This window comes from Macrotis lagotis, chromosome 1 (assembly GCF_037893015.1).
Source record: "Macrotis lagotis isolate mMagLag1 chromosome 1, bilby.v1.9.chrom.fasta, whole genome shotgun sequence".
NCBI classification, from domain to species: Eukaryota; Metazoa; Chordata; class Mammalia; order Peramelemorphia; family Peramelidae; genus Macrotis; species Macrotis lagotis.
In genome coordinates, this window is record NC_133658.1 from 482,383,780 (window position 1) to 482,408,529 (window position 24,750).

At 33.6% G+C, this 24,750-nt stretch overlaps 1 protein-coding gene and 1 pseudogene across 1 annotated transcript in view; one reads left to right on the top strand and one right to left on the bottom strand.

Moving 5' to 3' along the window:
- The window catches only part of GABRG3 (gamma-aminobutyric acid type A receptor subunit gamma3), an 885,739-nt gene that overhangs the window by 437,469 nt on the left and 423,520 nt on the right, over window positions 1-24,750 (bottom strand). The gene's annotated exons all lie outside the window — the stretch shown is intronic.
- LOC141510527 (U6 spliceosomal RNA) lies at window positions 8,016-8,114 on the top strand (annotated as a pseudogene).

Consider the following 24,750-nt stretch of genomic DNA (forward strand, 5'->3'; position numbering starts at 1 on the left):
TTATGACCTCTGTTCCTTTCATATTCATTTATTCTCCCAGCTAGCACTTGTTCTTAATTTACTTTACTTCACTCCCTTCATTGCAAAGTCCTACAACCCTTTCTCTTTTAAGCATGCAATTTGATTCCTTTCAGCATATCCTTGTCTTCTGCTTCATTAACATATTTGTTGCCATTGATCAGTGCTTCTCATATCTCACCCTCTCCACAACTCATTAATTCTCTATATATTTACTTATTTAGTTCTTTTTCCCTGAAATCTCAAATGATGGTAATATGCCCCCCCAATTAAAAACTCTTATAGGTCATTGAGTCTATCTAGAGGATTATACAAGTAAATAAATTAACTATAAAAATGAAAGATCTTGCCTAAAGTCATATAAGTAGTAAGGGACAGATATAGGATTAGTTGCAGTGAAATAATATATGTATATTGCTTTGCAAATCTGAAAGCATTATATAAATCGTATTATTATTATTATTATTATTATTATTATTATTATTATTAAGAACCAAGGTCCTCTGAACCCCAAATCAAATGATCCTTGTACAGCAAAACTTTATTTCATTTCATTTATTATTTATTAAATCCAGGTATATTTCAAACTTTTTCCTTCAGTACCATATAATTTCTCACTTCAAATTCTATCCACTAATCCTCTCTCTTCCTTGTCTCTCATTATCTGTCTCTTTTTCTATTTCTGTCTCTGTCTCTCTCATCGTAATTCCAAATATCAACCTCACATATTCAACTACTAACTGTCTGTCCCTCTTTTCTACCTAAATTGTCTACTAATACCTGAAGCTCAATATTTCTTGAAAAAAATTCTTCTACTTCATTAAAATTAATCCAATACATATTTATTAAGGAACTACTTTGTACCAGACACATTTATTGTGTTTCTACTATATACTCCATATCAAATGGACTGTTCTATTTGTTCCAATAGTATCCTTCTTTTAGTCATCAAGACTCAGAACTTATCTTTCATCTTTGCCTCCTTGTTGTCCCTAGACATGTAGGTCCCTTCAATCAAGTCAAAAAATTCCTGGAATTTATAATAATTTCATCCATTCTTTTTTTCATACTAAGTGACACCAGAACTATTTTATTTTTCTGTTAGCATCCCCAACATTTAATACAGTGCTTTGTACCTAGTGCTTAATCAATATTTCATTCACCCTAACTGAAGCTTTCATATCTGTATTTCAACAATAGTTTCCTCTGTAATGTCTAGGTCTGCAATATTTTCCTTCTGATCTTCATTCAGTACACATGTACTACTTTATCCCATGGATTGCAAGCAAGCAGAGGAGAGATATCATTGACCTTCATACAGAAACCTTTCTCAATTCATAAGCATTGTGGAAACTGGACCTGTGTAGTTAGTGAAGGTTTTCCCACCCTGGTGATAGTACTTCTCCATGGTCTCTCTTCACAGAAGATATTTTCATCATGGTTTGTTCAGGAGTATTCCTATCTAGAACTACTGCAAAAATGCAGGATTGTATCTATTTCTATATTTGGAATATTTATATAGAAACTACACTTTATGCCTAATGAAGATAGAACAGTGAGCATAAGAATATTAATTAAGGATAATAATTTTAGTACTTGAAACAAAAAGGGATTTAGAAGAAACTGTGAAATTCTGAATAATAGCATACAAATGTAAAACAATAACCTTAGGTTACTGGTAGGCCACCAGAAAACCCTAAGAAATGAACAAAGCATGAAGTTACCTCAGGCCACTATTTGTAATATAAGTGATTGAATCAAGTCATGCTCATTGTGGAATAATTTTATTTGACAATAATTAAAGGGTATTGGACATAAAAGAATGGAAAACCTCTTGCTAGTGTAAAAATAGTGCTATAGAGCATTTTGGAAATCTCAGTCTTAGCTCTTAGAATCATTTTTAAATCTAGCCCTTTTGATAAGTATTCAGTGTCATTTATAAACATTTTTCTTGTATCTATGACTTATAATTTCACTCCCAATACATGTTTGCACAGATCATTCATGTATATATATATATGTGCATAATATTTAAATTAAATTAAAAAAAAACTGTGTCTTAAGTACAAACTTCCAGATTAATGTACTCTGCAGGAGACATTACTAATTGTCCCTGGCAAGGTAGCAAAATTCATGTGTATATCACTTTACCATTGAAAATGCACTTTAAAATTCATGAGACAAGCGGGGAGGCTCTTAAGTCAATTTTCAGAAGAAGCAAGAGAAGTTCATAAAGAATTTGCCTAAGATCACAAGGTCATTGCCTAAGATCACAAGCATGGTCATTCTATCCCTTTATTTTGTCTACTACAATGCCCTGCTCTTTTGGAAAATAGGGTAAATCTTTGGAGAACAAATAGAAAAGATAAATATGTAGAATAAATGATAATTATGTAGAAATTATATATATATATATATATATATATGGCAATGTTAAAGTTATCTCTTTTATAACAAGGGATTTTTTTCTGAGATGTGTATTTAATTATTAATGACCTTGACTGGAAGTTGAAAGCACTATACCTTATCAGAATCACAGAGATGATTTACATGCCATGGTACATGAATCTACAAGTGGGTTATAAATTTTTTTTATCAATTTAAAAATTTAGAATATGTAAGCAATATTTTTTTTATTTTACATTTCCTGTTTTAGACCATGGAAACACATATAGTCACTTTCACTAAAAATACTATATTTATTACTCTGTTAACAAATGAGAAAAACATTTAATTTTGAATGGATATAGAAGTAGAAAATTAAGAAATCCAGGGTAATACTATACCAATTTTTTTATATTATCCCAAAACCTAGGGGAATTTTTGCCTGTAGCATAGTCTTGCATTGGTAGGGAAAGTTGTTTTCATTTGTTTTTTGCATGTATGTGTTGTGTGTGTGTTTTTGTGTCTATTAGGTATCTCTTTGTTTATACACAAAAATATATTCATGCACAAAAATGTAAAGTTCAGGTATAAAAACACATACATGTCATATGTGTATATATGTATGAATGTATACATAAAGTTAAATGTATGAATATTAATGTGTATATATACCTATACCAGCATATATGCATATTTTTGTATGTGCATAGATATAGTGATAAAAATAGAAATCTCCCTCTGAAAAGTTCTATATATTAATGAAATATATTTCCAGACTACAATAAATTAAAATGAAAGATTAAAGAAAAACATTCCTTCAGTGGCATATGGTTGCAGTAATATAAGTATGCTCTGTAATTATGAAACTCAAATTACACAGATCTAATGGTACAGGTTATGTCCCACAAATTAGTTCTCATCCTTTTAAAAACTGTTGTCCTTATACTTCCATAAATTCTTCCTAATGGAGCAGCATATTGCAGTTTTCACTCTAGTTCTGACAACAGTCATTTTTTCCTTTTTGTCTGCCTTTCCTGAAGAAGAGCATGACATCAGGGAGGTGATGCCATGACAAGCACATGAATTGGATTTGAGTGAGGGAGATGCTGTTTTAAATCCTTTCTCCTCCAGAGACATCTGGGTCCAGTGACCATATATGAATCAGGGTAACTGGAGATGGGTCTGTATAGAAGGCATCAGGGTAAAGTGATCTGCACTTTGTGTCTGAGGTTGGTTTCAAAACCCATCCTCCTGACTCCATGCCAGTGCCCTATCCACTGCACCATCTAGCTAGCTTATCTAACAGTTAATGATTTCACTGATGTATCCCTTAGACTTTCCATATCTTCATTTCAAATCAAATTCTTGTGGAATAACAATTTTATTGGTACACTTTTTCCCAAGTCAATCTCTATTAAAATCAATTTGATCTCTTACAATATTTTCTACAAAGCCCGGAGTATTCCAAAGTGAGTAATCATATGACATCACTTGGAAGAAATTAATACTAAAAGATTAATATTTGTCTCAGAGAGCCACTTAGGATCATTGAAAGTATTGTAAAATTCCCCACATATGATTCAGTACAATCTCTTCTTATTCAATAGTGGTGACAGATCATTGTCTATCTGTCACACCTATGTAAGATCCATGATTTGCCTATCTATCAAGATCTGAGGGGTGGGGGTGGATTCAAAGTCAATGGAAGACAGAAAATCCCAGAAGCTCTCTTCAAGATCACTCCAAATGACTTCAAATACCTTTAAACAATGACTTTAACTAAGTTCCAGAGTGGCAGAAAGACTGATTGAAACAATTTTCCAGCTCAAGACAACTTGGAAGATTCTTAGGAAAGGTCTGCTACACTGTGGTTGGAAAGGGTCAAAGAAAAGTCTTGGTCACACCTGACCAAACTGACACCAACCATCCAGAAACAGTTCATGGAGTACCTGGGTCCCTGGGGGTGCCAAGGTCCAGGACAGCAGGATGGTTTTGAAACCTCTCAGCCCAGATTTTGCAAAGGACAACTTGAAGGGTCAATGGGAAAACTCTGCTGAACCAGAGTTAACATGGAGAAAAGGTCAGCACACATCTCAGCACAAGCTTGACCATTGGAAACTGCAAAGGAACCCAACAAAACTGTTTCCAGAGTTCTCAGCCCACAGACAGTAAGGGGAGAGAGAAAAGTTCTTTCTGCTATCTCTGAGACAAGACTATTGCTTTTCCCCTACTCAGATCCCAGTCTCAGAAAAGAGAACTTTTCTACCATAGCAGAGCAGAGACATTCTTAACAGCTCCAGGGCAAAGGGAAGTGCTTGTGGTCATCCACAGACCAGAACAAAGGCCAGGAGAGTGGTCAGAGACTCTTAGAAGATCCCACGGTGAGGGGGAGGGGGAGGGTGTCCATGAAAACAGCTGCAAAAACAATCAAAAGCCTGAGTCAGTGTACTCTCCCCTGGAAGCAGAGCCCCACACTAACAAAGAATTGACATCAAGTCAAAGGCTGGGGAAGTGAGCAAACAGAAGAAAAATAATTTTACTGTAGACAATTATTTGGTCCCCTGAAGATTCAAAATATATATACACAGAAGATTACAAAATCAAGACTTCTATAGCCAACACCTCCAAGAAAAATATTAATTGTTGTCAGGCAATGGAAGAGTTCAAAAATATTTTGAAAATCAAGAAAGGAAGATAAAAGGAAAATTGGGAAGACAATTGAGAGCAATACAGAGAATTCATGAAAATCAATTCAGCAGCTTGATGAAGGAGATACAAAAAAATCATTAAAGAAAATAGAATCTTAAAACCCTGTTTAGGTCAAATAAAAAAAAACAGTTTAAAAGGTCAATAAGAAGAATACCTTAAAAAGCAGAATTGGCCAGATGGAAAAGGAAATTTAAAAGATCTCTGAAGAAAATAATTCTTTCAAAACTAATGGAAGTTGATGACTTTGAGTGAAACCAAATAATAATAAAACAAAATCAAAAGAATGGAAAACCAGAAGAAAATGTGAAATATATCATTAGAAAACAACTGGCTTGGAAAACAGATTCAGAAGAAGATAATTTAAAAATTATTGGGCTACCTGAAAGTCTTGAAAAATAAAAGAGCTTAGACTTCATTTTGTTTTTCAAAAAATTCTCCAGGAAAATTGCCCTGATATCCTAGAAGCAAAAGGTAAAACAGAAACTGAAGGAAGCCACTGATCACCTCCTGAAAGAGATACCAAAATAAAACCTCCCAGGAATTTTGTAGCCAAATTACTGATCCCCTTAAATCAAGGAGAAAATTTTATAACCAGCCAGAAAGAAACAATGCAAAATATCTTGAAGCTATAGGCAGGATTACACAGGCTTTAGCAGTATCTACTTTAAGACTTTGTAGAGTTTGGAATATGATGTTCTGGCAGGCAAAAGAGCTTGGATTACAACTGAGAATCAACTACCCACCAAAACTGAACATACTTTTTAGGGGAAAATATGGGCATTCAATGACATAGAGGATTTTCAAACTGTCTTGTTGAAATGACAAGAGCTGAACAGAAAGTTTGAAGGGAAGTTTCTCTTTAACCCAATTTATTAGTCAAGCGGTTTTTCAAAGTCTTTGTCATCAGGATGCCTTTATAATTTAAAATAATTGAGGAATTTCTCTCCCCCTCCCCCCAAGAATGTTTATGGGAAATATTTATTGATATTTATCTCATTAAAAAAGAAAACATCTCAGTATTACTTCAAAAATAGTGGAGTTCTCTATTCCTTGAAAGATCTTGGGGAGTCAAGAGATTGACTAGGCCACATTTTGGTAATAGTGATATTGTTTCCAATTTTCTTTTACTATTTTTCTTTTTATTTCATTATAATTAAACTAGAAAAATGTTACTAACATGTGATCATGTTCCTTTTCACAAGAAAATTATGCCCCAGAATCAGGGTAATCTAAAATAGCAGGGAAATCATCTCTAAATCTCAAATCTATCAGTCAACAAGGTAAGGCATTTTGTACTAAGTAGCAGGATACAAAGAAATAGTTCCTTTCTATGAAAGCTTCACATTTTGATGAAAGAGATTATATGTATGTATATATAATATAGATATGGAATGATATAAAATTGAAACCAGGTAGTCTAGGGAAGGGATGCCCTGCAGAAAATCAAGAAAAGCTTCAAGAAGAAAGTGATACTTAAGCTTACTCTTATGAGGAATTCAAAGACAACCATGACATCAAGGAGATGATGCCATGATAAGCACATGGATTGGATCTGAATGAGAGGTGCTGTGCTAAATTACCAGTCTCACTTTCTACTCCAGAGCCATCTGGGTCAAGTAGTCAGATATGTATCAGAATGACTAGATATGTCCTGGAAAAGCAACCAGTGTAAAGTGACTTGTATAAGGTCACACAGCTATCAAATATCACTCAGTTGTCTGAGACTGGATTTGAATGCCTGTCATCTTGACTACAAAGCCAGTGCTCTATCTACTACTTTATCAAGCTGTCCTATTGAGAATGGTAGATCAAACATTTCAAAATCTTTTTTATACTGTCTCTATCATGCAATGTCTTTGTTATTGCTCCCATTTTTGAGTCTCAAGGAAATTTTCCCTTCATGTTTTTAGTAAAGACATTGATCAAAATGAAAATAGTATAAGGTCAAACAAATATTCCTGAATTATAAGAATAGAAATTTCCTTCAATATTTGTACTAAATCATTTACACATAATCCTTGAATCTAACAATTAAATCAGTTCTTAAATCACAGTTTTAGAATCATCTAGTGTGTACTTTTCAAATCTTTGCAATAATAGTATGAGCTATTATTATCAAAAACTTTAATAAAATCTAGAATAATTACCATATCATTTGCCTCATCTACTAGATTAATAATCTTGACCCCAAAATAATGAGGCTAGTATGTCATGTCCAATTTTTGATGAAATCAGGTTAATTATTTGTAATAGTGGTTCCCATTATAAATATTCACCAACTGTCTTTTTAATTATCTATTTGATAATTTTCCCATCAATTAAAATCAAACTCATTGGTCTAAAGTTTGAAGACTCAATTTTTTAATTGGGACAACACTGCCTTTGTACATTTCATATTATTGCTCATATTTTCCCATGAGCTTTCAAATATCACTGAAAGTGGTTCTGTGGTTCAGTAGTCACATCTATCAGTTTTTTCAGTTCACTTAAGATTGTAGTTCACTTAGATCAAGTGCATTAAATTCATCAAAGGTATCTAGGTGCTCTTTGCTCTTCCACCTAATCTAGGTTATCAAATTGGACAAGCTATTTTTGTTATAGAATTTCTGGGGAAAAGGTCATTCTCCTTGGTAGAGAAAACAGAAATAAAAAGAAATGAGCACTGGCCTTCTTTCTATTTTTCAGTTACCTTCATGCCATTCACCTTAAATAAAGGTTCTATCTCTGTTTTTGTACTTTTTCTTTCAATCTACTAAAAAATGCATTTGTAAAAAAATATACAATTGAATGTGGAGCTGTTTGGGGTCAACAAATAATAAATTGAGTAGTATCTTATACAAGCTATATCTTTCAGTCTGTTTTATGACTATTATAATATTCTTATTTTAGAAAATGTTCTGTGCACACTTTGGCAGTATATATACTAAAATGTGAATGATACAGAGAAGATTAACATGGTTGCTGCACAAGGATGACACACAAATTCATGAAGAAAATTTATTGCAGAAGCCTAAAGTTCCTTTCTAATATTTTGAACAAGGATAGTAATTGTCATAAAATTTTTATAGGTATAAAAAGTAGATTCAGATGATATGGCTAGGGTAGTATTATTCTAATTTTATAACAGTGTAAACTAAAGTGCAGTAAAATTGCTATTTGCTTAGGTCATAAATTCAGTAAGTGGCAAAGTTATGACTAATATTATTGTTCCCTTTAAAAAACACAAACGTATTAACATTTTTCTTTATATCACCTCTGATTCTACATGTAGACTTACACATCACTGCCTTCATGTCTTTCTTATATAAGAATTTGTTAAAGATAAAAAGGAAAAATCAGAAAAATCAATTAAAGCATAAAAGTTCTTACCATATATGTAATGTCCCACAACAATTGATGCCCCTTCCTCATCTCTACAACAGAATGTGGGGGCACAGCTTTTCATGTCTTTTCTTTAGGTATAAGCTTCTTCTTTACATACCTGGTTTTCTCTAAAAAGTGATTATACCTTTAAAATAGATTAATGATATTGGGTCCACTTTGAAAAATTTAAAAATATGTTATCCAAATATATGACTTAGTATTAATTTAATTTTGTGGTTGCCAATGTCCTCCCATCATTTCTATCATTTCCAACTTTCCCCTTTTTGAGTTAGAGTATTACCAGTTTTCAATATTTTAAATTTTCTTTTGCTTTCTTCTGTGTGTGTATGTGTGTGTGTGTGTGTATATGTGTTGGACTTAAGCTGCTATTCCCAACTTGTCTGTTCTACTTCTTCACCCCTCCTCTCAAGTACAGGTATGGTTGTTCCCTTTAGAAACACATATCAAGAGGAGAAGGGCCTCTCTTAGGTGTTATCTCTCAAAACTCATGAAATAACTCTAACTAAATTTTTGAGAGACAGAACCCACAAAGGGATCCAGTGAAGCAGTTCTCCAGCCCAAGGTAACCTAGAAAATAGTGGAAAGACTCTGCTCCATTGGGTTAGGGGGGCAGCCACCAGAGTGAAGGTACTTCAGTCTCCCAGAGGCAGTTCCAGGGCACCTGGAAGCTGTGGCTCATGTCAATGGGGGCAGGTTCCTGACCTACACCCCAGGGAGCACTGGACACAATTTGGAAGATCAGTTAGGAGACCTCCACCAGAGCGACCTCAAGAAAACCAGCCCTCAGGGTAATCAGCAAGCAGCATGGCCATGGCAGCCCAGATCCAGGAAATAGAAGCAGGCAGAGTCAGTAACCAGGAGCACCCAGGCAACTGAGCCTTGAGTACTCAGCTTACTAAAGGGAGCAGAGTGGAGTGGAGAGAGACTTCTGAGGTCTGTCCTCTGTCCCTGGAACAGGATTCTTGGGTTCTGACCACATTCAGATCCTGATCACAGTCTAGCCCCCCCCCCCCCCCTGCCACCTCAGCCCTGTGGCAGAAGGGTGCACTTGTGGTCATTCACAGACCAGGAGGAAAGACAGAGCTTCACACACTGAGATCCTTGTGCGTGGGGGTGTCCCAATAATACTCAAAAGCTCAGGAAGCACCACAAAACCAGGCACAGGCAAGGGGAAATGAGTAAACAGAGGAAAAAAGTAACACCATTGAGAAAGACTTTGTCTATGATCATAAGAAGGACCAAAATAGTCAATCTGAAGATGAGGAAGTGTACAAGCTCCTGCATCTAAAGACTCCCATAAAAATGGAAATTGGGCTCAAGTTATGATAGAGCTTAAAAAAGATTTTGAAAATCAAGTGAGGGAGATAGAAGAAAAATTGGGAAAAGAAAGGAGAAATATGCAGGAAAGACATGAAAAAGTAGTCAGTCAGTCAGCAGCTTAGTCACTGAGATCCAAAAAAATGCTGAAAAAAATCATATGTTAAAAACCAGCATAGGTCAAATGGATAAAACCATTCAAAAAGTTATTAAGAAGAATGCTTTAAAAAACAGAATTTGCCAGATGGAAAAAAGAGATAAGAAAGCTCTCTGAGGAAAACAAATCCCTCAGAAGTAGGATGGAACTAAAGGAAGCTGCTGACTTTATGACAAGTCAAGACATGATACTTCAAAACTAAAAGAATGAAAAATTAGAAGAAAATGCAAAACAATTCATTGAAAAAACAAATGATCTGGAAAACAGATTCAGGAAAGATAATTTGACAATTATTGGGATATCAGAAAGTCATGATCAGGAAAAGAACCTTGACATCATTTTTAAAGAATTCCTACAGGAAAATTGCCCAAATATCATAGAAGCAGAGGGAAAAATAGAAATTGAGAGAATCCACTGATCTCCCCTGGAAAGAGAACCAAAAAAACAAACAAACACCCAGGAATATTGTAGCCAAGTTCCAGACTTCCCAAGTCAAAGAGAAAATATTACAAGCAGCCAGAAGTACACAATTCAAATATGGAGTGGCAGTCAGGATCATACATGACTTAGCAGTAATTACATTAAAAACTCGTAGGACTTGAAATATAATATTCCAGAAGGCAAAAGAGCTTGGAATGCAACCAAGAATCAACTACCCAGGAAAACTGAAATTCCTCTTCCAGGGAAAAAGATGGACTATCAACAGACCAGGGGAATTTCAAATGTTCCTGTTAAAATGGCCGGAGTTGAACACAAAGTTTGATCTTGAAATACAGGATTCAGGTGGAGCATAGAAGGTGGAGGAGAAGAGTAAAATATGAGTGACTTTATGATGATGAACCTCATGTATTCCTGCATAGAAAAATGATACTGATAATATTAATAAGAATCTTCTCATTTGATAGAGCAGGTAGAAGGAGCTTTTATAGATGAAACACAGGAGAGAGCTGAATTTGAAGATATAATATTTTGTAAAAATGGAGTCAATGGTTAAAAGGGAAATGTAATGGGAGTAAGAGAAAGAAGAGGTGGAATATGCTTAGGTATTTCATATAATAAGATTTTTTATTACAATTTATTTTAATTATATGGAAGGGGGTAGGCAAGGCGGAATGAGGGAACCTTTGTTCTCATCAGAGGTGTCTCAGAGAGGAAACAGCATATATACTCAATGGGGTATAGACATCTAGAGTAAGAAGGAGAGAAGGGGGATGGGGGAAGGTGGAATGTGAGTGATGGAGGAGAGGATGCAACTTGGGGGAGAGTGGTCAGATGTAACACTTTTTCTTTTTTATTTCTTGCAAGGGGCTGGGATTGGGTGGCCTGTCTAGGAACACAGGGTCAGGTGGTTGCTGGGCCTTTGGGGTGGTATGTGGTTTCGGGGCTTCTTGACCCCAGGGCTGGTGATCAGTCTGATATACCACTCAGCTGCCCTACAATACATTTGAGAAGAGGGACAGAGTGAAAGGAGAGAGAAAATATAGTATGTGGTAGTGTTGAAGTACAGATGGAGGGAGTTGTGATCAGTAATGGCAACAGTGGAAAAATATGGAAGTAGCTTTTGCGATGTACTCATCATAAAGAATGTGATCCACCTGCAACAGAGCTAGTGGTATTGGAACACAGACTGAAGCATATTATTATTATTATTATTATTATTATTATTATTATTATCATTATTATTATTATTATTATTATTATTATCATTGTTTTTGTTTTTGCAGGGCAATGGGGTTGGAGTGGCTTGCCCAGAGTTGCACAGCTGGGTGATTGTTGGGTGTCTGGTTCTGGATTTGGGTTTGGGTGCTCCTGACTTCAGGGCTAGTACTCCATCCACTGTGCCACCTAGCTGCCCCTATTATTATTTTTTTAACTTTAATTTTATTTTTTCTTTACTTTATTGCTCATGAAGGTCTATATTTTTGGAGGGAGGGGCTATTATGTTTATTCTTAAACAAGAATATTTCAGTAATGCATAAAAAACATCATTTATACAAAAAATAAAAAATAAATAAGAAATGAATCTTTTGGGGATCAAAAAAAGAAACACATATCAATGTTTTAATATTTTTTTCTTCTTTCTCTTATATTTTCTCCTCTTTAGTGATATAGTTATTTCTCCTCTTTAGAATTTAGCTTAACTGAATCTGTTGTTAAGCTTTCTGCCAACTTACTTTCACCATTCATCTATTCTAAGGTAATAATGCTTTATGCTGCTCATAATATTCCATCTTCTCATTATTGTTAATATTTTGAAAATGGGTGACAGTCATAGAAAATATATCAAGTGTTTGTATAATGCGGTAATCTTAGTTTTGTTGGTCTAAACTCTGAACTACTTCTTTACTGTTAGTTAAACCTAAGAAATAGTGAAGCACATTGCTGGTGGAGGTGTAAATTGTTCTAATGGAAAGTAATTTGGAGTCATTTTGCAAAATGAAATGTACGAAATGTACAGACATTTGATCTGCTATAAAGCTTATGTCTCAATGAAATTAAGGAAAGAAGAAAATCTTTTATGTACTAAAATATTTATAGCAACTCTTTTCAAAGAAGCAAAAAAAAAAACAACCCTGGAAACTAAGAGATTACACATTAATTGAGGAATCACTAATGTAATACTATTTTGCCTTAAGAAATTATGAAAGAGCTGTTTTCAGAGGAATCTTGAAAGACTTCTATGTACTGATACATAGGGAAGTAAAATCAGAATAATTTATGCTATAACAACAACCTTATAAAAGAAATAACTTTGAAGATATTAAGACCACCTATCAACCAGGATTCCATAAGAACAATGATGAAACATGTTAACTACCTCCTTAAATGAAAGTTAATGTACTAAATATACAGAATAAGATATATATTTTTGGACATGACTAATCTGAGAATTTGTCTTTTTTGATAAATTGCTTTACTAAAAAAATATTTTCGACAGGGAGGAGGGATTGGAGGATGGAATAATTGGTTAATAATTGATAAAATAATTTAAATGAACTGTGATCATCATGTACTAAGTAATTTTGCCTTTGACTATTTCTGATTTTTTCAACATCAATATTCTATGTTATTTAGGCCTAATAAGTTTTTGATACAATAAATTCACAAATCTCTATCTGAAAGATACCTTAGAAGTCATTTAAGCCAATTGCTTTAGTTTTCAAATGAGAAAACTGAGGTATAAAAAGGTTAAGTGAACTGTCCAAGGATATTTAGATAATAAAATATCAGAGGCAGAATTTGAAATGATCTCCTGACTTCAGATGGCACAGTGGATAAAATACCAGACTTATAATAAGGAAGACATGAGTTGAAATCTGGTCTCAGACACTTACTACCTCTGATATCTTGGGCAAGTCACATATCTCTGTTTGCCTCAGTTTCCTCATTAATACATAAATTAAACTGGAGAAGAGAAGGGCAAAGTAATATCTTTGTCAAGAAAACCCCAAATGATATCATGGATATTCAGACATAATGAAACAACTGAACATCTGGCTCCCAAGCTGCTTCTGTTCATTCTTATCTTTTTTTTTTTTTAGTTTTACTATACCATTTATTTTTTTTAAAGTTATATTAAAATATGATGAATCTGAAATGTGAATAATATGAGTTTCACCAGGCTAGAGAACTCCTAGAGCAGAAACTTCCTTCACTGAAACAGATTGCAAATAGATTCTGATTTAGCAGATATGACCTACATAAGGAACTCCCTGAGACAATGAGGCTTTAAGTGACTATCTTTATTCCTTATTGAAATTTTTTCCAGCAAACACTGTTAGGAATTCCACTACTTGCAGAGGCCTCTTCTTCATGCCAGGATCATGCATAGAATAGAATAGAATAGAACTTTTTTAAGGAAATCATGTAATGTCATTTTAAAAAAGAATACATATACCAAAACTGTGTGTGTGTGTGTGTGTGTGTGTGTGTGTGTGTGTGTGTATATATATATTTACACATCTGCATATTTATGTATATATAATTCATCAAATGTTAACATATTATGTCTATCATGGTACCTAAATCAATAAATTCTTAACTATTTAAAATTTACATAGTTAAGTCAGATTGACATTATAGTGATCCTCATTAAATTATTCCAAACACCACTAATTTCAATTCACTTGAACTTATTATTTTTTGGGGTAGTTCTTAGAACAGTTACTTTTCGCCCTTGCTTTTCTCCCTATACTGTTTTCTCTTTTGAAACCTTTCAACATAATTGGACTGGAAACAATGAAGTGGAAAGGGCAGTGGATTTAGAATCAGAAGTCATAGGTATAAACGTTTACTCCCTTACTTATTAACTTGTTTACTTATTAACTTTGTGACTGGTTTACTCACTTCCTTTCACAATTTCTTCAGTCATAAAATGAGAGTATTATAATGAGTTATCCCTTATGCTCTAAATTCCACAAATTCTCTTGGGTCCATTCTGTCCTTTACTACTCTGGGATCCATGGTGTTATCACTGTCCACTATAAAAACATATCTAATTAATCTCCCAATATTCATTCCAAATGACTCAGCCAGAATGACTCAAGAATTTGACATTTATAATTGACCAGGCTTCCTAAATCATTTCCAGTATTGGTTAAATATTTTTAAGCTATAACCTTTAAGATAACTATAATGAAAAATAAATCAAATTTATCATTATTCTTAAAAAAAATTCCTTAGGCAAAAAGTTCTGTCATATTTGGGAAAAAGTACTCAATTGGAAGTCATAAGGCCTAGATGAAAATTTTGACCAATAATATTTGTTGGTATGATAATGGGAAAGTGATTATTCATCTCATGATTTAAGGTTTTGTTTTTGTTTTTTATTTTTAATATGCAAAATCAGGGAAGTTTAATGAAACCATACAAACTCAAAGATCTAGGTTCCTTGCTCCTGAAAAAATTCCATTGCAACTAGAACTAGAACACAATCAATGTAATTAATAAACACTTAACAAATTATGATATAACAGATAATTTTTGTGATTTTCTATCTAATTTTCACCAGTAGGGATTGAGGTTTGCTTCACTGGCTTAGCTGACATGCAAGGTTATTTCTTGGGCTAAAAGCCACATTACTAATCATTTTTAAAACAATAACATCTCTTCCAAAGAAATCTCTTCCTAAAGAAAATTGCAAATACCATTTTCCCCTTAAGGTAAATCAGGGATATATTGGAGTCAATTTGTATTGACTTTCCCAACTATTAAATTTTCAGAGTTAGCATTTATACATAGAAAATTGGCAAACATTAAAAATAAAGTGATGGAGGAAATGTTAATGGTATAAATTAAACTTAAAAGTCAGCCCAGAATATATTTTCCCTAATAGATTTCTGTGTTCAATATTTATGAGTACATCACTATGTTTAAATAATGAAAAAGAAATAGTCCCCTGATTAAGGCTAACTAGCTGAGTCAGACAAGTAGAAAGAGAAGAACATCAGATTGGGAATCAGATTATATGAGTCTTCAGTTCATGCTAGGTATTTGAACTTGAGAGAATCTCTCTTATGGAAACCAGATTTTTAAAGATTAAGGTATGTAAACTATTAGTAAACTGTAGGTTCTTTAAATGCTCTTCTAGCTCCACATTCACATTGTGAGTAATTTTTACTCAAATCAGACAGTAAGGTGGTACAGCAGATAAAGCTACACCTGAGATCAGGAAGATTTGACTTCAAATATAGCCTCAGCCACTTACAATCTGTTAAATCTTAGGCAAAGTACTTTTTGTTGAAATTTCTCATTTTTCATTTTTGAAGAGGAACATGTAGTAGCTTGATTCAGCTTCCTCAGCAGTCCAATCAAAATAATAATACCACCTACCTCCCAGGATTGCTGAAAGGATAAGATGAAATAATATTTATCAAGATATTTTGTGGACTTCTGAGGAAAAACCAAGATGTCAGTGTGAAGCTGCCCAGAACTTTTCTCTACACAATGTTAAATGAACTCTCTAAATTAAAGCTATAAATTCCAACAAGAAAAAGAGCAAAACAAGTTTTCAACTCTAGAGATTTTTCTCGGAGATTTATCAGTGAAAGTTTCTCTTCAGGGAAAAAGGGGAAATAGAGCCCAGCTGGGTATGAGAGCAGAAAGTATGAAGTCTCTATCAACCTCACAACTCAGGTCCTGACATCTAATCCTCAGGTCAGCAAGTAGGGTCCCAGTTCCAAGCAAAGTTTGAGCCTTGGGAACATTAGGGCAACATACAGTACTGGGTAAGGAAAGCCTGGACATAAAGGAAAAAATAAACCCTTAATAGATAATAGAAATAATAGATAATAGAAATAATAATAGAAAATACCTGGGTTACATAGGCAACACTTTGGAAAGTAATAAACCAGGGACCAAATCCTGACCCCTACATGAAAACTTATGACTATACTCCCTATAGCAGGAGCAGAACTCAAGTCTCAAAGTGAGCAAAAAAAGAGCAATAAGCATAGAAAACAACTATTCAGTTAGAGATGATTAAAAATGCCCCCTCAGAAGTAAACAATGGAAATTACGTACTGAGGAAGTCTCAAAGGAGTTTATTAATTGAACTCAAACACAAAATCTCTTGCAGGAGCTTAAAAAAGATTTTAAAAACCAAAGAAGAGTAGAAGGAAAAAAATGGAGAAAACACATGAGACTCATGCAGAACTATGAAAAATTGAATGTAGAAATCAACTCCTTTAAAAGTGAAAAGAGACCTACCGGGAAAAGAATATAACTCATGAAAAAATAAAACTGACCAACTGGAAAGTGAATGAAACTCATTAAGAAGTAAAATTAACTAGACGAAGAAGGGAAATAATTCATTTGAAAGTAAAATTAACCAACTGGAAAAAGAAGTACAAAAGCTAACTGAAGAAAATAAAATCATAAAAAAATAAGAATTGGAGAAATAGAAACTAATGACTATATGAGACATCAAGATGCCATCACGGGGTAGCTAGGTGGCACAATGGATAAAGCACCAGCCCTGGGGTCAGGAGTACCTGGGTTCAAATCCGGTCTCAGACACTTAATAATTGCCTAGCTCTGTGGCCTTGGGCAAGCCACTTAACCCAGTTTGCCTTGCAAAAACCTAAAAAAAGAGATTCCATCAAACCATATCAAAAGAATGAAAAAATTGAAAAACATGTAAAGTACTTTTTAGGGAAAAAAAAGAAACAAAATAGATCCAGAAAAGATAATTTATGAATTATTGTTCTACCTGAAAGCCTAGCTAAAAAACAAAAAGGAGCCTGGAAAATACCTTTCAGGAAATTTTCATGGCAAGTTGTCCTAATTTGTTACATTAAGAAAACAAAATAGCACTTGAAAGGATGTACAGAACACTTCCAAAAAGAGATTCCCAAAATAAAAATTGCAGACTATCATCATAACCAAATACCAGAATTCTCAACTAAAGTAGAAAATACTGCAAACAAACAAAAAAGAAGCTATTTAAATACAAATGAAGCAAAATCAGAATTATACAGGACTTAGCTTCAACATTAAAGCATCAGAGGGCCTAGAATATGATATTTTGGAGGGCAAAATACCTTGGATAGTAACCAAGAATTAACTACACCGAAAAAATCAGAATATTTTGACAGGGGAAAAGATGGAGTTTAAATGAGAATATTTACAAGTTTTTTCTGATAAAAAAAGACCAGAAATGAACAGAAAATTTGATCTTCAAATGCAAATCTCAAGAGATGTATAAAAAGGTAAATGGCAAGGAGCAATGAGAAAATAAAAATGTTAGTCAAGAACATTAAACTGTATACATCCTTACCTGGGAAGATAACTTTCTAACTCTTGAAAATTGTATTTCTCAGGATAATTAAAGGATTGAATATAGTTGGTGGAATTGTACTTAGAGAATATGATTATAAATAAAACATGCAATGATGCTGATTATGAGGATGGTGTCCTTTAGAGACATGAGGGAGAAAACAGGAGCTTTATATTTAATTAAATCATAAAGTAACCTTACTTTACTAGATATTTTAATTAAAGAGGGTTGTTGTATAATGTGAACAGAGGGAAGAAGTATATTTAGAAGGTTTTGATAAAAAATAGATAAGGAAGTGATCTTGCCCTAATCCATACTTTAATTAACAAGGGTAATAGTACGATGGTTGGAGTACTAAAGTGGCAGAGGGAGTATATTCAGTATTTTGATGGTGAAGGCTTTTTGGTCTGTGGTTGGAATATTATAGAAACAGAGGGAGAAAGTGTACTTAGAGGGAATCAAAATATCATGAAGCAATTTTGCTTTGCATGATACTTTGGCTACAATTGAAGCAACTGTGCTTAGACAGGGGTGGGGGAGGGGGTAATAGTCAGTCTATGAAATGATTTTGCTTTGCATGATTCTTTGACTCATGAGGATTGTGTGCCCAAATAGGATACTTGAAAAGAGGGGGAAGTATAAATCAAATATAATTTGATGTAATTTATGACTTTTGAGAAGTGGAATTCTATTGGGACAGAAGAGGGGCCCAGAGATTATGAGACAATGCTGCGCATCAATCAAGCAATCAATTAATCAACCTTTGAGAATGGTACTTCTAGCAAGACAAATAAAAGTATTATATTTCACTATGAGGTTGTAGGTACAAGATAGGATTAAAACCATAAACACATAAAATGGTCTGTATAAAGAGAAGGCTAAGTATTATTTGAAAAAATAATACCAGGTGCAAAGGTTCAAAGACCTATTATAATAGAGGGAAAGTAGATAAGTTAAAAACTAAATTAATCCTAGTCTCAACAGATTAGACTGATAGAGGGAATAATGTACTTTCCCAAATTAGGTTTAAAATATATCCTACCCTATAGAGAAGTAGGGCAAGATGGAAATGATAAAAAGGGAAAGCAGATGTAAAAGTAAAAGTAAAGTAAAAGTTGTAATTTGATCTTCAAATTTAAAGGGAAAAGGTAACAAAACAGTGGTGAGGTAGAATAAAAGGAAAAAAGAGAAAAAAGTAAAGAGGGAATGATAGCATGGAAGGGAAATACAGAATTAGTAATCTTAATATGGGTGTGATGAATTTTTCCATAAAATGGAAGCAGATAGTAGAATGGATTAAAAACCAGAATTCTACAATATTGCTTACAAAAAATATATTTGAAGCAGAGGTATAAAGAAAAGGCAAAGGTAAAAGACTGGAGCAAGATATAACACACTTTAGTAGAATTAAAAAAAATCAGGGGTAGCAATTTTGATCTCAGACAAAAAAAGCAAAACTAGATCTCACTAAAAGGCATAAAGAAGGAAATTATATCATCTTAAAAGGCATCAGAGGTAATAAAGCCATATCGTTATCAAACATGCACCTACTGGTACAACATCCAAATTCTTAGAGAAGAAACTGAATAATTATTAAGTGACATATTAACAAGAGAACTATAATAATGGGGGATCCCAACCTCTCTCTCTCAGAATTAGATAAATTTAACATCAAAATAAGCCAAAAGGAGGTTAAGAAGATGAATAAAATCCATTTTGAAGAGATTGTGTCAAGTTTGGGACAGTAAGGTGCTATTGGTGGAGTTATGAACTAATCCAATCATTCTGGAGAGCAATATGGGACTATGCCCTAAGAGCACAAAGGCCAATCACTGCTTTTGACCCAGAAGTATCAATACTAGCTTATATCCTAAAAGAATCATAAAAAATGAGAAAAGTCCCACAAGTTTAAAAATATATATAGTAGCTCTTTTTGTAGTGACAAAGAATTGGAAATTGAGGAGATGTTCATCAATTAAGGAATTACTGAACAAGTTATGGTATATGAATGCTATGGAGTACTATTGTTCTATAAGAAACCAAGAACTGTCAGACATTAGAGAAGCATGGAAGGAATTACATGGATTGATGTTGAATGAAGGTAGCAGAACTAAGAAGTCATTTTACACATTATTACATTTTGAGTTGATCAACTAAAATGGATGCAGCTTCTCTCAGCATTTCAGAGACTAAAGACAACCCTGAGAGAGCTGTTATGGACAACACAATTCACATACAGAGGGAAAAAACCAAAAACCAAAAACACAGAATCTGAATAGATACAATGTTTACTTTTTTAAAACTCCTCTTATGTTTCCTATCCCATACCTTTCTTTCTTTTCCTGGAGTCCTAATTCCTTATACACAAAATGACTAACATGTAAATATGTTAAACACAAATGTATTTGCACAACTTTTACCAGAGTGTTCATGGCTGAAGGAATGGAATGGGAGGGAAAAATAGAAAAATGTATGTCCTACAAATATACAAGTGGATGGATGTTGAAAACCTCATAACATGAAACTGGAAAAATATTTTGAAAACTAAATTAAAGTTCTTTGTAAGTTCTTCTATAACTACGACTACTACTTTTTATTCTTATCATCATCATCTTCTTGGATCAGATATTTTAACAAATGCCCCACACCTTGGAAAATGAACTTCAGCTTACTTCATTTCAATCAGTATTAAATACCACCAATATTTCTGATATTTTTCTTGGTGCCAGGATGTCTGACTTTCCCTGACTGCATTTGAGCTTTTTGTGGCACAGATACTGGAGTGGTTTGCCATTTCATTTCCAGTTCATAAATTGAGGTAAACAGGGTTAAGTGATTTGGCTAAAGTCACACAGGCAAATGTGAACTCAGGCCCTTACTCTGGGTCTGATATACACTGGATCACCCATATCACCCAGCTGCCTAGATGTCAATGATATAAAAACAAAAAATGAAATGTTTCCTACTGTCAAATGAAATTCTATGGTAGAGAATAGGGGAGAGGTACTTCTGTGGCCAAAGATATTTATTACCTGATCGACTCATTGGGTACTATTCTTGACATGCTAAGTTCCATGTGTTTGTATATTTATTCTTGGTAACTAACTCTACCCTCCCCCACCCCATCTCTGCAGTCACCTCATTTGCTCTTTGGAAATTCTCTGCATCCTTCAAAGTCCACTTTATCTATTTCATTCCTTGTCCCTAACTCAGCAAACTCTCATTGCCCTTCCCTAAGATTTTTTCTAACCCTAACCCTAACCCTTTATAATTAATTTAATCATTTATTAATTCTTGAGAGTCAGTAGGTTAAAGATGCAAAGGGAAGTGTAGCATTTTGTAATTGAAAGAACACAAAACTTGGATCCGGGAAACCCAGGCGCAAATTGTGGCTGTGAATTTGCGATTTGTATGCCCTGATCATGGTGTTTAATCTATTTGTACTACGGTTTTATTACCTTACAGAAAAGAAAAAAGGATTTACATTAACTATTTCTCAGAAACTACAAAAAAACATGCAAATCTCTAAAGTAACTATAAAGGAGAACTGACTTTAAGAGGATAAGGAATGTTAGGTGATGTCCAAGAAAAGGAACAAAGGTTTTAATCTGGGATCCATGAATACATTTTCAAGGAGTTCATGAATTGTTTTCCTTTGTAATCCTGTGCAAGTTTTGGGTCATTTAAAAACTTTATTCTGGGGCGGCTAGGGGGCACAGTGGATAAAGTACCGGCCCTGGAGTCAGGAATACCTGGGTTCAAATCCAGCCTCAGACACTTAATAATTACCAAGCTGTGTGGCCTTGGGCAAGCCGCTTAATCCCATTTGACTTGCAAAAAAAAAAAAAAAAACCCAAAAAACTTTATTCTGAAATGAGGCCTATTGACTTCATTAGACTACTAAAAATAATCCATAATTTAAAAAAAGTTATGAATTCCTAACCTAGAGTTGTATTAGACAAAGTATCTTTGTTGTTGCTTGTTGTTGCTATTGCAACAACACTTTCTGAAGGAGGAAGTAGGATTGGTGACTAAGTAGAGCACCCCTCACTCAAATGCAAGCTATGTGTTTGTCATGACATCACCTCCCTGATATCATGGTCTACTTTGAGAATGAAGCACTATCATCATCATCATCATCATCATCATCATCATCATCATCATCATCATCATCAGTTTCAGTCATGTCCCACTCTTCATTACTCCATCTGTGTTTTCTTGGCACAAGATACTGAAGTCATTTGCCACTTCTTTTGCCAAAACAACTTACAAATGAGGAAACAGGGTTAAGTGACTTGCCTATGATAGTATAGTTAATAAATGCCAAATCTGAACTCAGGTATTCCTGACTGCAGACCTGGAGTCTATCCACAGTGTCACACAGGTGCAAATATTTATTAACTATTATTATTTGTCAGAACCTGTGCTAAACATTGGGGGAATAAATATGATTTTAAAAGACAGTCCCTACCCTCAAGAAGCTCATATTCTAATATGGAAAGTCAGCACTTAAGGGGGAACTAAAAAACTGAGGGGAGGATTTCCTATTGTGGGAGTAATACTGTTGCTGAAGAGTTGAAGAAATCTAATCACTGAAGAGCTGAGTGGATCTAGTCTGTGGTTTCTACAAAATAATTTAATACTCTGGTTGGTCTGATTCGTTCTATCATCTCTCCTCTGATTCTAGATCTGTATTTTCCCTCATTTATAAATGCTTCCATGAAATGTTGTTCCTAATATCATTAATAATAATAATAATAATAATAATAATAATAATAATAATAATAATAATAATATACACATTGAACATACAAACACACAGATATGGCTTTTAAAATTTACTACCTTGACCATTTTGAGAAATAGTTAATGTAAATAATTTTATCTTCTCTGTAAGACAAGAAAACTGTAGTACAAATAGACTAAACACCATGATCGGGGTATATAAATTGCAAATTCACAGCCACAATTTGTGCCTGGGTTTCCCGGATCCAAGTTTTGTGTCCTTTCAATTACAAAATGCTACACTTCCACTTGCATCTTTAACCTACTGACTCTCAAGAATTAATAAATCATTAAATTAATGAGTAGTCATTAGTGTATAAGCACTTTTCAAAGTCCTAGGGAAATGAAGCAGTACCTGCTTTCAAGTAACTGAATATGGAAGGATAAGAAACTGAACCATTATACCATTTTTCGTAGCATATCTTGGGAGCTACATGCTTTATAATCCCCTTTTCAGATATGGAAATCGAGGCAAACCAAGCTGTTAATTGACTTACTCGGGGTCACATTGATAGTAAGTGTCTGAGACACTGATTTAAATTCAGGCTTTCTCTCTCCAGATTACACTCTGTGAACCTAGGTGTCAGGTCAGATATCATTTTCCCAAGACTTCCCTTATCCTACCTCAAATTTACTAAAATACTTTACCTAGATCTCTTCTTTGTTCTTTATCAAACTGTTGTATATTTATGTCATGGTGTATACATAATAACCACCCAGTAGCATATTTCTTATGCTGTTGTTTTGAATTAACTAACTTTTAAACTCTTTGAAGGCAGCTGCCACATATTAATATTATTTTGATTCTCCCTTGTTATACCAATTGCCTTGTATATGCAAATTGCTCAAGAAAGACTTGTTGAATGAATTAATGTATGAAGAACATTATTATGAGCATAGTCTAAGTTATAGAAATGAATAATAATAGGAAAGTTAGGAAGGAGATTTTTATCAAAATTTTAGCTCTGCTACTGGTTCACTATGTGATCTATGGTCCGTCATTCATCACATATATACTTCACTTTCCTTGTATGCTAAAATCATGAACTTAACACCTGCCTCATCTTGTGAAGATAAATGTGTTTTAAGCAACCAGAACAAAGATCTGTTGTTTGTCAAAGGTATTATTTTCATCACCATTGAGTACCAACAATGTCTTTGGAATGGGTGGAACAAATCATAAATACTATTCTTACTTATAAGTTTAAAACCAAAATTAGCTCAACAAATACCATAGAAACAAGACAAATATTGTAAGTTTTCCCATATGGTTATCAGAGATACCCATCTGCTTCAGAAAAGCTTAGCAACTATCATTTACATGTTTGTAAACACTTTGACAAGGTCAAATACCTTAATAGTTGGAGGGAAGAGGAATTCAAATATCAGTCACAGGATTGTCCCTGTCATAGACTAGATGGTATTAGGAAATAAAAATTGTAATAATCTTGATAGGACGTTATCATTTGTTTCATATTATTGTTCTTGAAGTTTGTTACATTTTATGGATGAGTGACCAAAGGAGATGAGATTAAATTGTCCCTGAATTCAGCATTTCAGTGCTGAATTTAAAATATCTTACCTCTGTGCAAGCTTTGCATGTAAATTGGTCATCAACTTACTCTTGCTTTTGATGAGAAGAAAACTATTTGAATTTAAGACCAAAGATGCTTCTTATATCAAAAAAATTTGGTGGCCAAGAATGAAATTTAAGTTTCTACTGTGGGTAATAAATTGAAATAGGTTCAGTAAGACATTATTCTTTCTTTATAATCAAGGAAATACATAAAAATTTTTCAAAAGTAATCTTCATTAAGTATTATATAATAAAGCTGATGTCCTAATAGTCTTGTAGATTTATATTTTAAATTTACTACTTTACATATTGAAGAAGTTTTTAAGATAATCCAGATCATTCCTTTTTCATGTTTTTCATCATAATGAAACTGATATACTATATTACCCTGTATTTTATCAAATATTGTTTGTTTTATCTTCTCAGAAAGATCATATGTTCCTTATATCTCCTGATACTTTGCTTCACCCACTTTGTCAAGTATGGTATCTTTTTCAAAGTATATATTCACTAAATACTTATTGAAAAGATAAAAGAAAAGAAAAGTGTTATTATTTTAGAGGAAATATAGAATGATGAATAATATATATATATATATATATAATTAAGGGTACAGAAATAAAATAAGTAAAATATCAATTG